The sequence below is a fragment of the Miniopterus schreibersii genome (genome assembly GCF_964146895.1).
Source record: "Miniopterus schreibersii genome assembly, chromosome: 2".
In the NCBI taxonomy this organism is placed as follows: Eukaryota; Metazoa; Chordata; class Mammalia; order Chiroptera; family Miniopteridae; genus Miniopterus; species Miniopterus schreibersii.
Window position 1 is genome coordinate 53,494,297 of NC_138102.1, and position 15,984 is coordinate 53,510,280.

Sequence of the window (15,984 nt, forward strand, 5' to 3'; positions counted from 1 at the left end):
TCTTTCTCTTGTTCTTTATACGGGGGAGTTGCCTTTATTGACATTTGCATTCTTTTTAAAAATCTGCAAGTTTTTTTTTTTTCTCTAATACTGATGTATTTCCTTCTTTTAACCACACTATTCAGATTCTGGGTATCAACCTTGCCCTACCCCTCATTTCCTGTCCCTCTGGAATAGATCCTTGTACTTTATTTTCTACCTTTCACCATTCTACTTATGTATCCGGTGCCCATGCCATAGGCAGAGGGTGCATTTCGGAATGTTTTCCAAGTGCAGAAGCCCTGGCTGCAGAATACACTTAGAGTCAGCCGGCCACTCAGCTCAGAGAAAGAGCGGTTAGAAAGAGCTGCCAGACGACACCTCCTCCAGCCCCCTCCATTCTCACGGCTAAACTCCCTTCCGTCGCTCTCTGCCTCTCCCTGCCCCACCCGGAGGCAAGCAGGACGGTGTTTCCAGTAGAGGCGAGTGTTTCGTTTAAATATCGTGCATTGGTTGATATTCTACCGTTTTCAAACTTGTCCTTTCCACGTCGCTTCTATCCCGATGTAGTGGCGCTTAACGGGCTGTTTACCGGGTCCCCAGGATCAGCCCAGCGGGCGGGGTCCGGAGCTGCCTTCGCTGGAACCGAGACCCACGCCCCGGGACCCCCCCCCCTTAGCCTCCAGGTTCCATTTTCCTCGCGTGCTCCCAATTCCCTGCCCCACCCACGTCTTCCGAGGCGGGTGCACAGCGCCTTCCCGCTCCCACTGCTTTTCCCCTCTGAGGATACTTCGCTTAAGGAGTGGTCCACAGTTCTGAGCACTTTCACACTTATCTCATCTGTTCTTCGAAACCCGAGGATCAGGTCAGAGACAGTCCTGTTTTTTTTGTGAGACAGGCCCACTGACTCATCGGGCCGGGACTGGAGGTGGGCTGTGGAGTCCCACCCTCCAGGCCGACACCTCTCTCAGCTTCCCCACGCGCAGGCCGTGGCCGGAGGCCGAGCGCGCACCAGGCCGAGCGCGGCCTTTGTTTCCATTGATCACACGCGCACAGGGCCTTCCCAAGTGTTTGGGAAACGCCACGCGAAATGTAGAGCGCGGCTTTCTCCGGGCTAGAATTCGCTCCTTCGCTCTCATTTCCTGTTTCTTGGCCTCTCCCTCGTTTCTTTTCTCATCCCACTTCATGTCACATTACTGCACATCTCTCTCTCCCAACATAAACTTTCCCTTCGCGGCTCTCATCCAAGGGGCGGTTTCCCACGCGGGGCGGGCTGAGGGGCACCGTGCGAGGGTGTCCTGCCCGTCTGGGAGCCCCGGCGCGCTCACCTAGGTTGGCAAGAGACTGGCGCACGCCATCTCCCTGGGGGACCTGGCGCAGGTCCAGCCCATCCCCCCTCCCGCCGGGTCTCCTCCCCAACCCCCGCCCACCCTCCGCGCCGCGCTGACCCCGCGCCCTCCGTGCCGCCGCCGCCGCCGCCGCCTCTCTGCAGCCCCAGAATCCCGCGGATCTGTCCCCCTGGGCGCAGAAGCGGGCGGGAGAGGTCTCGGGCTAAGGCGTCGAGGACTCTGCTCCGGGCCGCCCAGCTCTCGGAGCTCCCTCCTGGGGCGCAGGCGGGGAACTAGACTCCCCTTTGCCCGCAGCCCCCGCGGCCTCGGCAGGGGTCTGCAGCCCCTGCTTCCCTCTCCTCCTGCAAGTTCTCCTGTTTTCCTAAATAGCGCCGCCGGGCGCCCCTACGCCCGGGCTCCGGAGCGGAGCGAGCGTCTCCGCCTCGCCCCCATCCATCCCTCCCAGGTGAAGCGCGGGGAGCGAGCGCGCCCCCGCCTCGCTCGCAACGTGTTTCGCTCCGGAACTCAAACAATGATTCCTCTCCCGCACGCGCCCAGCCCTCCGCCCGCCCCACCCTCACGCGCACCCCCGCGGCGACGCTGCGGTGCGCCCGGGCGGCCCCTACCCGACCTTATTGTTGCCCCGCGCGCGCGAAGCCCTGCACCCCGGGGCGGGCCCCGCGAGCTGCCCCGCCGCCAACTCCGCCGCCGCGGCCAGCTCCGCCCACACCTTTCCAAGTTTGCAGGCGGGTGAGCCGCGGGGACAGCTCGGGCGCCCGCGCCCCTCCTCACGCCCCCGCCCGGGGGGGGCACGAGAGGGGGGCCCGTGCGGGCTCCGCGCTTTATTTGTCTCCGAGTTCTCTCCCTAAAGCCGCCGTGCACGCTCTGACACAAAAGAGGGGACTTTCTTGCGGCTCAGCCGAGTCCTCGCCCAGCGAGTTGAAATCCGGGGGTTCCTCCCGCTGCGAGGCCCCGCGGACCCCCCTGGGCTGGCGGCTCCCAAAGCTCGGTGGCCATGTGTGGGTTATTTTGGGCGCCGCAGCAAGGTGGTGCAGGTGAAAGGGAAGCGCGGCGGAGGCCGGAGGCTGGGGGCGGGGGCGAGGGTGGGGCGGGGTGGGGCGGGGTGGAGGCGCCGCGGACCCACCCCCAGCCGGGCGGCCCGGGCGGCGAGGCGAGGGCCGGGCAGTGGGTGTTGCCTTCTACCTCCGCGAGCGGGGAGGGGTTAGTTTCCCACAGGGGATTTCAACCATCACACTCAGAGCCCGCCTCCTAATCCTCGGGCGGAGCGGCTCCGGGGCCCCATTTTATGGCAATAAAGCGACTTAGCGCCTGCTGAGCGAGCCCCTCCCCGCCGCCGCCCCCGCCCTCGGCCCCACCCCGGGGCTCGCCCGCAGCGGCGGGGCTTTGTTTCTGGGGAGGAGGACCCGGAGCTCTTTTGTTTGGGGGTTTGGTGTTTTCACCCCCCCCCCCGCATCTCACCCCGCCCCACCTCCCAGCCCCCCCGCGCCTCTCCGGTTTCCTGAGCTGCGGGCTGCGAGGGAGGAGAAGCGGCGTCCTGCAACCCCCTCGGCTGGGCCCCGGGGTAATTCGATGCGGGCCTGGCGAGGCTCCCCGCGCTAGACCCGGCTCGCGTCTCGGCAGCCTCCACCCACCGGCCCACCCTACATTTAGCGCATCATGTGATCCGGGTAAGTCATTTGCAAGTACAACAGTTCCCTGGGTTGCCCCCCATTCATTTCCTGAGAACTGCAGAGAGCAGCTGAGAGGTTCTGCCTGTGCGTGTGCGAGTGTGCGTGTGAGTGTGCGCGGGTGACGCCGTGTGTGTGCGAGTGAGTGTGTGTGCGCGCGCGCGTGTGTGAGAGAGAGAGAAAGGGAGAGGGGGGACTCTGTGTGAGGGAAAGAAAACAATTTCTCCTGCTCTGCAGCTTCTGTTCAGGTCTGTGCCGATTCCGTTTCTTATCAAAATAAACAACCCCCTCCTCTCTCTCTCTCTCTCTCTCTCTCTCTCTCTCTTTTTTTTTGCCATCCCAAATCAGACCGTATTCTCTTAACATGTTTTATTTTCCTTCTGTCATCCGCTCAAGTTAAATCATTTTGGTTGGTCTGTGTTCTTAAAGGGGGAAAGTGTTGGGAAGCGGGAGGGGGCCCAGGGAGGGCGATGCTATCGCATAGCGAGTAACGCCCGTCGGATTCGTGGAGAAGAAAGGAGGAGCCCCCCTCCCCAATATATATATATATGTATATTTTAAAATAACTTACCAAGTAACGTGAATTAAGCAAATGTTTTTCTATCCCTAGTAGAATTGTTGGTTGCAGTGCTTTCCTGACAGTTGCCAAAGATGAGAAATAAAACACCAGGGCTGAATTGGGGGGGGGGGGGGGAGGGTATGTGCTGGTGGAAGTAGTTTGCCCCCAAGAATAGAGCGAGTTCGGTGAATAGCTGCCGCACCGGGGCTGCGTGGGCTGTGGGTGTGCGCTGGAGAGAGTGGAGGGGAAGGGGTTAAGGCAGAGATGACACTGCTGGCATGAATAGTGGTCTTGGTGCTACATTCATTATTGTCTCTGGTCGTAATGATGTGTAACTGTCACTTGCTACACTGCCTCGTTCATGGAAGTAGCCGGGGGCTGCCCCGTGGCTGTTATTTTCAATTACGGGGGACCTGGCCGGAGTTGACAAGGGGCAACTTTGCACGTCCACCCCGGCCCGGAAGCCTGCCTGGCCCGCCTGGGAGCCACTTCTTGCCTTAGAAGCTCGCTCCGAGGACTCGGACTTGACCTCCGCGACTTTAGTTGGTGTTCTTGTTAGATGCTCCCCTACGGGGCGAATCAATACTGCTTTTGTTGGGTAGAGAACTGACTATTAGAACTTTGAAAACTTTTATCTTTGGGGAAAAGGGTGGGGTGCACTCAACAGTTCTGTTTTGAAGTGTATTTGAGGCCAGTGCTTGGAAAAAGTACCAATTCCTTTGTTATATGCCCTGCAGCTTCCCAACCCCCTCCACCCTGGCTTTGAGTTTTTGCATACTTTAATAGTAAGAGCCTTAATTCGGTTGATAAAAAGCTGACTGTGTTGCGTTAAAGAGTATTAGTACAACGGAATGTGTAATCTGGATAAACAGTTTGTGTGGTTAATATTGTCAGCTCTCCAATTTAACTGTTCAGATGGTTTAAGTATGGTTCTATATGGATTGTTTTAAGCAATTTCACCGGCTAATAGAATTCTCGGCAGAGCACTAGGATATTTTCTTTGAAATCAGCTTTAGTATTCTCTCAGTTTCCCTGTAACACCAGGGAAATGAGCAGCTCTATTTACATTTAGTGCATGTGCATCTAGTGGCTTCGGTAGACACCTGCCAATCAAACACACGTCATTCTGCAAACCCACCTAGCGCCTGCATACCCTTTTCTTACTGGAGGATAGAGTTGTTTAGATGAGTAAATGCTTTAAAATAAATTTGGTGGCTTTTTACAGGCGGCAGCTTGTGATGGGGATAGGAGTGGTCACTGTGAAAAGTGGGCTTATACAGTCTTCTAAGAAATGCTCTTTGGAACTGGCATTTAATAAAAACAGTACCCCCCTCCCCCCCCAAAAAAAAGAAAACCAACCCTGGTTGTGCTATTTGCAGACCTCATTCAAATGTGTTTACATTTAAAAAAAAATACGTAGGAATTGGATATGATAAAGGGGTGTACTTTTAGGCTAGGGAATATTTAACTGTAGAAGCTTAGTAGAAATAGGATGTTGAAGGACAAACATTTCAGTTGCATAAGTTATTCTTTATCGCTGCAGCCTGCTCAATCTGGAGACTACCTGGAGTATATTAGGCTGCTTTGAGTTGGAGAAGAGAGCAATTTGAGGATACCAAAATTGGCAGAAATTTGTAATGTATTTAGGAAAGAGGTTTATTCTTCTACCTTCTAATTCCTAACTATTATGAAATATACTTAAGCTAATAAAATTTGGAATGTTTTCACATAAAATTTTCATAATTTTTGAACTAAAACTGTGTAACTAATAAAGCTGTGTCTGGTAAACAAAACATTCTCGAGGGGTTTCAGTTTATTTGTGAAATGCTTCAGTGATTTATTAATGCATATTTAAGAGACACTATGGTCAGCTAAACTTTATTTTAGAATGCTTTGTATTACTAATTTATTGAATGAAAATTGTTGTGCTAATGCGCCCTTAATATTTTTTTTCTCCACTAAGTTCCTTTTCAACAACTGAATGTCATTGGGGAGAAAACTGGTCCTAGTGTAGCATTTGAGACCTTGACCTTAGCAACTCTTGGCTGGTGGTTGTTTACTACAGCTGCAGCCTATGTGTGTACAGAAAGGGAAGGGATTGCAAACCCTGGTGTGCTCTCTCCCCTGGCTCAGAGAAAAGCAGACGAGGATGCTTGATGGTCATTCCCAAGAGCACAGATCAGGCATATAATAGCGATAGCGTTCTGGTCATTTAAAAATATATGTTCCTCGGGGATTATTTCCCCACCTCCATTAAACATGGAGTTTAATAGACTCAGAGTGAGTTTTAGATGTCATAGCATGAAGCAGACTGTTACCAACTTAATGAAATAATTTGGTCTTAAATATAATTTTGTTGTTGTTTTTTTAAATCTCTTCAAAGACAGATAAGTGTATCTCTAAGCTTAGGCCTCTAGGCCTATACTGAGGGCATTTTGAACTCAAGCCAGTGTTGGTTAATCTGGTATTGAGTAACCTTTATCAGTGAAGTGATATTGTTAAATAGCGAATACATAAAGGTCCTGGATATTTTCACCATTGTACAAAATGTAAGTGTGGAATTTCATATTTATGCAAATTAACAATAGAATAATGACATTAAAATGGGAGTGTCAAACAGTTTGTTTTCTTTATATTGTGAAAGAAACATTCTTAGAGCGTCACATTCATAAATCTAGATGTAGTTGATTTATGTATTAATACAAAGTAGTTTATTGTACAAAACTTGAAATGGCACCAACTCATTTGAAAAGTTATTCTTTCTTTTTAGATAAGTTTCCTAACTCGTGCTTCCATATTGATTAATGAACAAGAGCTAAAAATCCCCAAACAGTTTCATTTAGAATGGACACCATGGTTATCTTTTTCTTTTAGAAAACAACTTTCATTTTTGTAAATAATTCCTAAAATAGGTTTCAGTAGCTTACCTCTATCATTTACATTTTGAAAATACCACATGATCCTAGAGTGGAAATATCTATGTCTTGCCCAATGTTAGTTTATTTTCCATTTTAAAATTCATATTTATTTGTTTTTTGGTCTACAAGTTATGCACAGCTTTCAGTCTTAAAGTATGTACAAAATGTAAGGGTAAAAATATTAAAATTAAATCACTGGCAACACCCTATAACCACAGTCTTAACTCATCCACCACAGTCACCCCTCCCAAAATCAAAATGCATGTAAACAGATGGGCCTTGCCCTGTGCCCAGAAGGTCAAGAGCCTTATTCTCTATGAGACCTCCTTAGTGGTTTCTAGATCCCAAGCCTGCTCAGAGGACTGTCTGACTTCAGCTGGCCAGAATTCATTTTCAGGGCCTAGGCCAGCCACACCCCATCTGATGTCAGCTTTTGAGTTCTGTGGTGGAGAACACATGCTGTGGATTAAATAGTTACTTTCTCTATATATTCTCAGTAATTATGTTACAAAAGGATTTTTCGGTTTTGGGTGTTTATTGTCATAAAAGTGGCTACTTGAGTAGTCATATTACTCCATAAAAATTTGTTTTGGTCTGGCAGTGGATTATAGGATATACACCCAAAGAATTCTGCCCTAGTATGGCCTTTCTTCCTCCACTCCCCCCCCCCCTTAAAGTTGTACTTTTATTTTGTTGCTAATTCTATGGTATATATTTTAAAATATTTATTAGTATAATAACTGGACTGGTCCAAACAGCATTGCTATTTAGGTACAGATGGACTAGCAGAAAGCCCTTGCTACTTGCTATGTTGCTGCAGGGAAGGTGAGAGGGGGAAGAAATGGGAGAGCTTTGGAATAGTTTTCCTACCCCCATCAGAGGCTATAGAAGCTGCCCCTATTACTAGTTGCTGGCCTGTATACCCAGGAATTGAGTTCCAAGTGCTATATTCACCATGATTATCAGTATACAGTATGTTTTAAGACCCCAATGGATGCCTTAAACTGTGGATTGAATGGACCACCTTGTATATTGTTTTCTCCTATCTGTCTGTCTGTCTGTCTATCTATTATCTATCATCTAGCTATTTTTTTTCATTTAAAGGAAGCACTTTGTGGCTTCTCTGTGGCATATCCGAATTACTATCATCACTAAAGGGTAGTGGGTTCGAATCCTAGTCTAGGGCACGTTCCTGCATTGCAGGTTTGATCCCCTGCCCTGGTCGGACCCCATATGGGAGGCAACCAATCCATGTGTCTCTTCATATCAGTGTCTGTCTGTCTGTCTGTCTCTCCCCCCTTCCCTGTCCCCTTCCACTTGTTCTAAAAATTAATGGAAAAAAATATCCTCATGTGAGGAATAAAAAAAAAAGGGTTACTTGAACCCAGGCACTGTGGTACCACAACTGTCGATCTGGTAACCTAGAGGGCTACTAAGTGACTAAAGGGTGGGGAGCATATACAATGTGGATATGCTGGACAACAGGATGTCACGTCCTAGACAGGACTGAATTGGATTTTAGGAGATTTTATCACACTACTCAGAACAGCACACGATTTAAAACATTAATTGTTCGTTTCTGGAATGTTCCATGTAGTGTTTTTGACTGAGGGTACTGAAACCTTGGAAAGCAAAAGTGTGTATGGCTTTTCACAATAATTTCTGGCATGGTGTGTATGTATGTACTATGTATACATATATTCACCATTTTACATATGTGTATATATATGTTTGTATATATAATATTTATGAATGTGTTTTTATATCCTTTATCTATATTTGTACATATCCCCCTACCATATACATTATGACTGAGAATTACAGTTGAAAAGCCCCCACACACTTATATAAAAAAGGGGGAAACACACAAAGTTCGTTTTTTCAAATTCTATGTTTAGTAATATGATTCTTGCTTTTTTTTAGATTAACAAGCAAACTCATTACAAAACATGGAAACAACACGCCCCTCCCCCCCCAAACCAGTACCTTATGACAACCAAGATGAAATAAACAACTGTAAAGAAAACCTTCATTCATTTCAGTATTAGGTGTTTGCTAAGATTATACATACTGGACTCAGGACCGATTTCAGTGGCAGAAAAATCAGTTTGAGTCAGGACTTTTTTGCTTACTAACTCTAAATGATCTTGGTTAAATTTCTTAACCTGAGTCAATAAAATGGGAAGAATAATGTGTAGTTTACAGGGCTGTGATAAGGGTAAAATGAGATAATGTGGGTAAAAATTACTTTGTAAAAATGTGAAGTAGTGGTGTGGCAAATGATTTGACAGGAAAACTACTCTCTGCCTACTCTCTACCCTCTACCCTAAAAGACTTGAACTTTCTAGGCTCTCAAAGTGAGCATATAAATTACACTTAGGGAGAAGGAATTTCCGAGTGTGGGTAGAAAACTTCTGGCAGTCAAAGGTCACGAATTCCATTCCTGTCTAACCAGAGATTTGCTCCATGACCTTGAGAAAGTCACTCTTAAGAAGTTCCTATGTAGCTGGCATATAAATTGCCATTAACATTACATAAAGCAGGTGAAGTATCTGTGCTTTTCAAAAGAAAAAAAAATACATGAAAATACAGTTCCCACGATCATTTACAGAAAATTGAAAATAAAGATCAACGGTGATTATTTAGAGATTGTAAACCTCTAGGCTACTTCTTTAATGAGTCAACTAAAACTTCTATCAACAGGTAATTTAAAATGCCCTTAGTTTTTTTAAAAATAGAATCATTAAATTTGTGCTGTTGTACTATAAATTAGAATAGTTTATTGAACTGCAAATCCCTAGTTAAGCCAAGATTCTGTTGATTAAGCTATGTCTGATTTATGGCTTAGAGTCCCTTGGTTAGACTCAAAAGTTGTTGCAACACAACATATGCAGAATTAAAAAGGGTAGATGATAGAGACCTCAGGTGGGTATTTGAAAATTTACTGAACACATTTTATTTATATGCAATTTTCTGCCACGTACATGTCTCAAATTTCTACAAAATTTGAGAAAATTAAGAACAATATTAATTTACATAATTCCTCCCACGCTACATTTTCTCCAGTTAAGAAACAAAAATAAATATTTTTTCAAACTTGGCTAAACACTCTATTCTTACAAGAACAAAGAATAAACTCAAACTAGCTCAGCAGTATAACTCATTTTATACTCTTTTCGTGCAACACATACACCTTGCCTAACTCCTGTTCATGTTATAACAATCACTGTTAAACATCACTTTTTGTGTGACCCCTTATCATTCCTTGCTTTAAGAATGTGCTGGGTTCCAGTCTTTATTCTTTGGCTCCATAGCACAATTTCTGGTTTAATTGCTTCTTGATTTGCCTTGTCCCCTCCCGATAATAGGCCCCATGAAAGCAGGAAATGAATCTTCTTCATAGCTACGTTCCTGGCTTCTAACACAGTGCCCAATATAGTGACTGATTATATAGCGCTAAAATACTTAGTGAAAGAACAAACTGAGAAATGCAGTTCCATATGATAATCCTTTCAGTAGCTCAATGCCAATATCACGGTCATTTCCTACCTAAGTCTTTTTATCTCTAGCAAAATATATTCAACTCTATTAGCCATTCTGCGGTTCACTACATTTTTCTGAAATGTTTTTTCTTGCAAAATGAAACCTTGTAGTGGAGTCAGTGCTGGATCTGAAACCTCTAACCAGTTGTTAGCTAAGTGAGCAAGTTAATTCTCCTAGTCTTAATGTACTCGCTGGTAAATAAAAACAAAAACAAGAACAGATAATGTCAACATTACAGAATTTTTTCGAGGATTCAAATTGTGGTAATGCTCAGAAAGCATCTAGTACATAGGACCTTGTACATACTGAATGCTCAATGAGACTATAATACAGAAGTTAGGAACTGTGCTTTTCATGTATTAGTTTATTTATATGTACTTTAGTAAATAGATATGTGTAATTGACTTTCAAATAATTGAGACTTTGAATATTTTATGTTGAGACCCCTAAAGTACCTTTTACGCACTGAATTTTGACTTATGAATATCAGTTCATGAATGCATTTTTTTTTAGCTATTGTGTGACTGTGTTGTCTGCCAAGTGACATCACTCTCAACTCCCCCGCCTTGTGACTTTGCCACATTTGAAAAAATATTTGAAAATTTTACTTTTAGCTTTTCATTAACAAAATGAACAGAAAAAAGGGAGAACGAAAGTGCTCCTTTTAGTTATGAGAAACAGGGTTTTTTATCCAGATACACAATTGAGCAAAGAAATCATTAGGTGTGTTGAAAAGTGAATCTTTACTGAAAATGCTTAATGGAGTTAAGCTGATAAATTGTGAAAAATATACTACAAAACATACAAAGTGCTATACGTCTATTTTTAATGACAGTATTTAATACTGTGTGTAATTACAGATTTTATAATTTTTCTTTTGTCTCTGGGAATGAGTCTTTTCATAATCGAGTTTTGAACAAGTTTTCAGGAGTGCGTTGTGTTTTCAGGAGTGCACACACAAAGATTACCTTCTTTATTAAAGAATACTTATTGAGTATGTGTGTGTATTTTGGTATCTATTTTATAGATGTGGAAACAGATTTTCACCAAAGTAATAATGTGGTCAGTACCCAGTTAGCTTTAAAGCAGGGATTGGAGCCCGGCCTGCTTGGCTCAGTGGTTGAACAGCGACCTATGATCTAGGAGATCGAGGTTCAATTCCTAGTCATGCCCGGGTTGAGGGCTCGATCCCCAGTGTGGGGCGTGCAGGACGACTCTCTCATCATTGATGTTTCTATCACTCTCTCTCCCTCCCCCTTCCTCTCTCTGAAATCAGTAAAGATATATTTAAAAAATACATTAAAATAAAATAAAAAAGCAGAGATTCTAACGCTGGAAAGCATTTGAACTTCCCTTGTGTTGCTCTTCCCTCCATCATTAAATAGATTTTCCAGAGTTAGTCTTATTATAGAGTAGAGCAAAAAAGTGAGAGTGTTATACAAATACTGTGTTTAGAGCTTTTCTAGTAGATGTAGTGTGTCAATATAATCTACATGTGTCAGTATAATCTATAATTTATTGCATAGACATACTACATTTACTAGAATGCATTGACTAGAATGTTTATTTTCATACAGAAGCCAGTTATTTGTTTGCTAATGTACGTACTAAAACAAATTATGAGACCTAATCCAACAAATTTTAGAAGGCAACTGCTACAGGATGTTCCACAGTGGTAATAGTAAACCAGTGAATTCTGGCCGATATGCATTTTGCTATTTGATAAAGCTATTAAAGTCAGAGGCATAATAAAAGTAATAAAAATATGTTATCTCTATAAAAATGCCTACTTATCCATTTGACCTGTACTTATTTAGTTTCTACCATGTATCTGGAATCATATATGAAAATAGATAGGACATCATTAATGAGCTGAACATCAAGTAGGGGAGGCAAGACTTATGTGGAAAATTATAACAGTAATTTGTGATAAATGGACCAAGTGCTGTAAGTTCCTTTAAACAAAATGCATGAGGAAAATTGCTTCTATCTCAGAGACCAAAGGTTTCAGGGATTGGCAAAAATTCTTCATGGAGATAGTTTATTTTGATAGAAAAGCAAAGCAAACCTGCAAGTGGAAGGAAGCAAATTAAAAAGGTATTTTGGCAACTGTGGTGATTGATTTCACAACTACTTTTCTGTTATCTTTTAGAGCTGATGACTTTATGATGTTTTGGTTAAACTTCTGTCATTTGCCATATCATGAAAAAATTTTCTTTTCCAAAAATAAATCCTGGGATATACTTGGACAGTAGGGCATAAAGTGTTATAATGCATTTAAGGAATGCATTTGGGCAAAACAAAAACAATAATGATTGATTAATAAAGTTTTAAGGATATCCTTTATGTAATATTATCTAATGAAATTTTTTCATATTGCTAAAGAGATTTGATGTATGATATTTTATTTAGAAATGATGTGAATTTTAGCCTTGATAAAAAAATCTTCAAATATAGGAATACAATTATATATATATATATATGTATATACACACACACACACACACACACACACACACGAACACTAGAAGGAAAACTTGAAAATCAATCAGTTTTATAGAAGGTCAGAGTCAATTGTAGTTTATCAGAGGTGTTACTTGAAGGGATATTTAGAAAGAAATTGAACATTTAATTGGTTAGATATTTAAAGAGTGAAATCCTCTGGAATGTGCCTTAGCTTTTCTACTTTAGGTATAAACACAGGACACTTAAACAAACACAAAATATTTTATTTTGAGATTGTATAACAAGAAAGAAATGAACTTAATGGGTCTATAAAGAGCACTGATGGAGTTATTGCACACTGAGTTCTTTATTGAGTATATTGGGACTATACTGAAGCAGTTGTGTTTTATTTATAAATAGGTTAGAATACTTGAGAAGTATGGGCTAGAAAAAAAATTGCTTAAGTGCATGGTGGTGTACAGAGTGCTTTTAGTTTCATCTTGACAATCCTATAAAGTAGATTGGACAAGTTACCATTTTATTGATGAGGAAATTAAAGTCAAGTGAAGGTAACACAACTGGAAGGTAGCAGAGTGAGAACTAGAACCTTAAGTTCCAGCACCAGTAATTTTTTTCATTTCATTCCAATGCTTTCTTCCTAACTTTCACTTAGTCTTAATAAGCCAAAATTTTGAAAGTCCACACCGCACAAGAGGTGCCACCATCTAGTATCTAGCTCATATGAGATGTTCATTGAATATTATTGGGTGAATTCTTATCTCCTTCCAAAATGCACTCTAAAAGTACATTAAAAACAATCAAACACCTCATATATATCAGTCCAGAGATACCAACCTAATCAATCCTGGAAGAGACTGTGCAATTAGAGGCATCCATAATTCTTTGAGGAAAATTAGGGAGATGGTTCATCTCCTACTATGTACCAGGGCTTGTGCTGAGAATCCAAAGGTAAATAAAACATGTTCTTTGTCCTAAGATATAGGTAGATCAGGGAAAAAGCAGCACAGCTAAGTCCACAGGAAGGGCCATACTGGCATATTCTGAATTAGTTTATTTTCTTCATTTAGGTCTTTAATGTACCTAAAAATAATACCCTAGATATTTTTTAGATTTATGGTTTAGCCTCTTTTAAGTATTTTTAATTTTACCAGAGAAGCTTTTTCCATGTAAGCATGTGATTTTTTTTTTTTTTTTAATATGTCGTTACTGATTTTCAGAAATCGGAAGGGAGAGAGAGAGAGAGAGAAACATCAGTGATGAGAGAGTCATTGATTGGCTGCCTCCTGCACATCTCCTACTGGGGATGGAGCCCACAACCTGGGCAAGTTTCCTAACTGGAAATTGCACTGTGATCTCCTGATCTTCTGGATCCTAGGTAGATGCTCAACCACTGAGCCACGCCGGCTGGGATTGATTTTTTTTGAAGATCTAATTGGCTTAACTGATTCACGAATGGGACAGCATCCCATTTAGCAACTACAGGGCGCTTCTACTTATGGTATTTAAGTGCGAATCTATTATTACTTTTATGGCTTAGTTTTTTGAGTGAACACAATTTACAATCTGTAGGAAATAAGCATTGTTTTGCAGTAACTCACTTTTTGGGTAGCATTTGCAAATATATCTCACTGATAAAAGTATGTATACACTTGTGGAGACCTTAAGCTTTATTTTTTAGTGAACTTCGTTTTCTCTTTTTTACTTGTCTCCTCTTCTTCCTTTAGCCAGAAATAGCATTCTATCCCCCTATAACCCATCTCATCAGAATGACTATGTGTCCTTTTATATTTTTCTCCATATTATAAGTGTTAACAACACACATTCGCACAAGGGTTTTTGATCACTGCTTGCAAAAATTGGGTTATTTTTTGGAAACTGTTTCCAACTTTTTTCATTCAATACTGCCTAAGGGAAACCTTTCCACCCAGCTGCTAGAGCTCTAATTCATTAAAAAACCCAACTGTTGCATAATATTCCAAGTTATGGTTATTTCATAGTCAATTTAACCATCAATTGATTGATGGGTAATACTTCGTTTCCAGTTTTTGCCACTAAAACCAATATTGTAATAAACATATTTATATCTATACTCTGAGGACCTGTGGGATAGATTCCCAGGGTAGAATTACCATTTCAAAATGTTGCCCCATTGCTTTGAAAAAGAAAAAAATGCTACAGCAGTTTATGTTTTTACCAGTAATGCTGGCAATAACCCTTTCCCTAAAACTCCATCACCAACAGCTGACACTTTTCCAATCCGATTGTTGTGTGTAGTGGTATCTCCTTGCTGCTATAAACTAATATTTCCCGACTGCTCGTGACCTTTAACATCTTTTTCTGTGTTTGTAGGATAATTGGAATTGTTCATCCTTAAGAAATGCCCTTTTATAGTCTTTGTCTATTTTTCCATTTGGTTGTTGTCCTTTTGTGGGAGTTCTTTATATATTACAGCTATTAATCATTTGACTGACACCTGCATTGCAAATAATTTTTCCAAAACTGATGTTTTGTTTCTTACCTGTTCAAGAGTCATCTTTTGATATATAACATTTTAAATTTTTATACAATTGATTCTTTTTCATTTTCTGTGACTGGTTTCTGTTTTTTTTGGTTTTTTTAAAGGTTTTGTCCATTGATGAAGTAGACATGTAATATCCTATACTTAGATTTAATTTTTCTTTCCACTTTGGAATTTTTAGTTGTGTGTGGTATAAGAGAGGGGTTCTGCTTTTATTTACTGTCAGATGCATAACTGGTTCATTGCAGTAGCACCATTTTTAAGGTAATCTATTGTTTTCCCAGTAAATATAAATACCACAATTGTCATATCTTATATTCTTATATATCCAATTTTATTACCAGATTTTTTTCTCTTTCAAATAATTTTCTTAGATATTTTCAGACATGTAAATAAAGTTCAAATTTAATGAATATTTTTATCCATTATTGCACCATTCCTGGGCAAAAGTACACAAAAACCCTGTTGTGATTTTAATTGAAATTGCATTAAGTTATATATAATCTGGGGACAATTAGCATTTTAATTTTATTTTTTGTGCATGATACTATCTCAGTTCACGTTTATGGAATGTCCTTCTTCAAATAGAAATGTGTATTTGATTGTCTCTTATTTTTTACTCCAAAAATATTTTGATACTTTATTTTTAATGGTTGTTTCCTCTTTAATATAGTTCTAAATATAGGTTTTTGGTTAGTTTATGTTGATTGAGATAACATGATTTTCTTTTTTAGTCTGTTGATAATAGTGAACTAATTGTATTGTTTGATTTTTGATGTCGTATCAGACTTCTATTTCTAGTATAAGTCTTAATTAGTCTTAATATATTCTTGTATATAGCTGTATTTGATTTTCTAATACTTGGCTAAGAATGTCAACAAAATATCTATGTTCATGGAGGATAGCGGTCTGTAATTTTTATTCTTTTAATGTCTTTATCTGATTTTGCTTTCAGGGTATTTCAGGCCTTCTAAAATGATTTGGG

At 41.6% G+C, this 15,984-nt stretch overlaps 1 protein-coding gene across 4 annotated transcripts in view; it reads left to right on the plus strand.

Moving 5' to 3' along the window:
• Positions 1-2,523: 2,523 nt before the first annotated feature.
• KLF12 (KLF transcription factor 12) overlaps positions 2,524-15,984 on the plus strand; it is a 389,105-nt gene continuing 375,644 nt past the window's right edge. For 2 of the 4 annotated variants that reach the window (XM_081127126.1, XM_081127127.1), the window contains exon 1: positions 3,000-3,243. The gene's annotated coding sequence lies outside the window, so the exon portion shown is untranslated. The other 2 variants (XM_081127130.1, XM_081127135.1) reach the window with 2 other exon arrangements.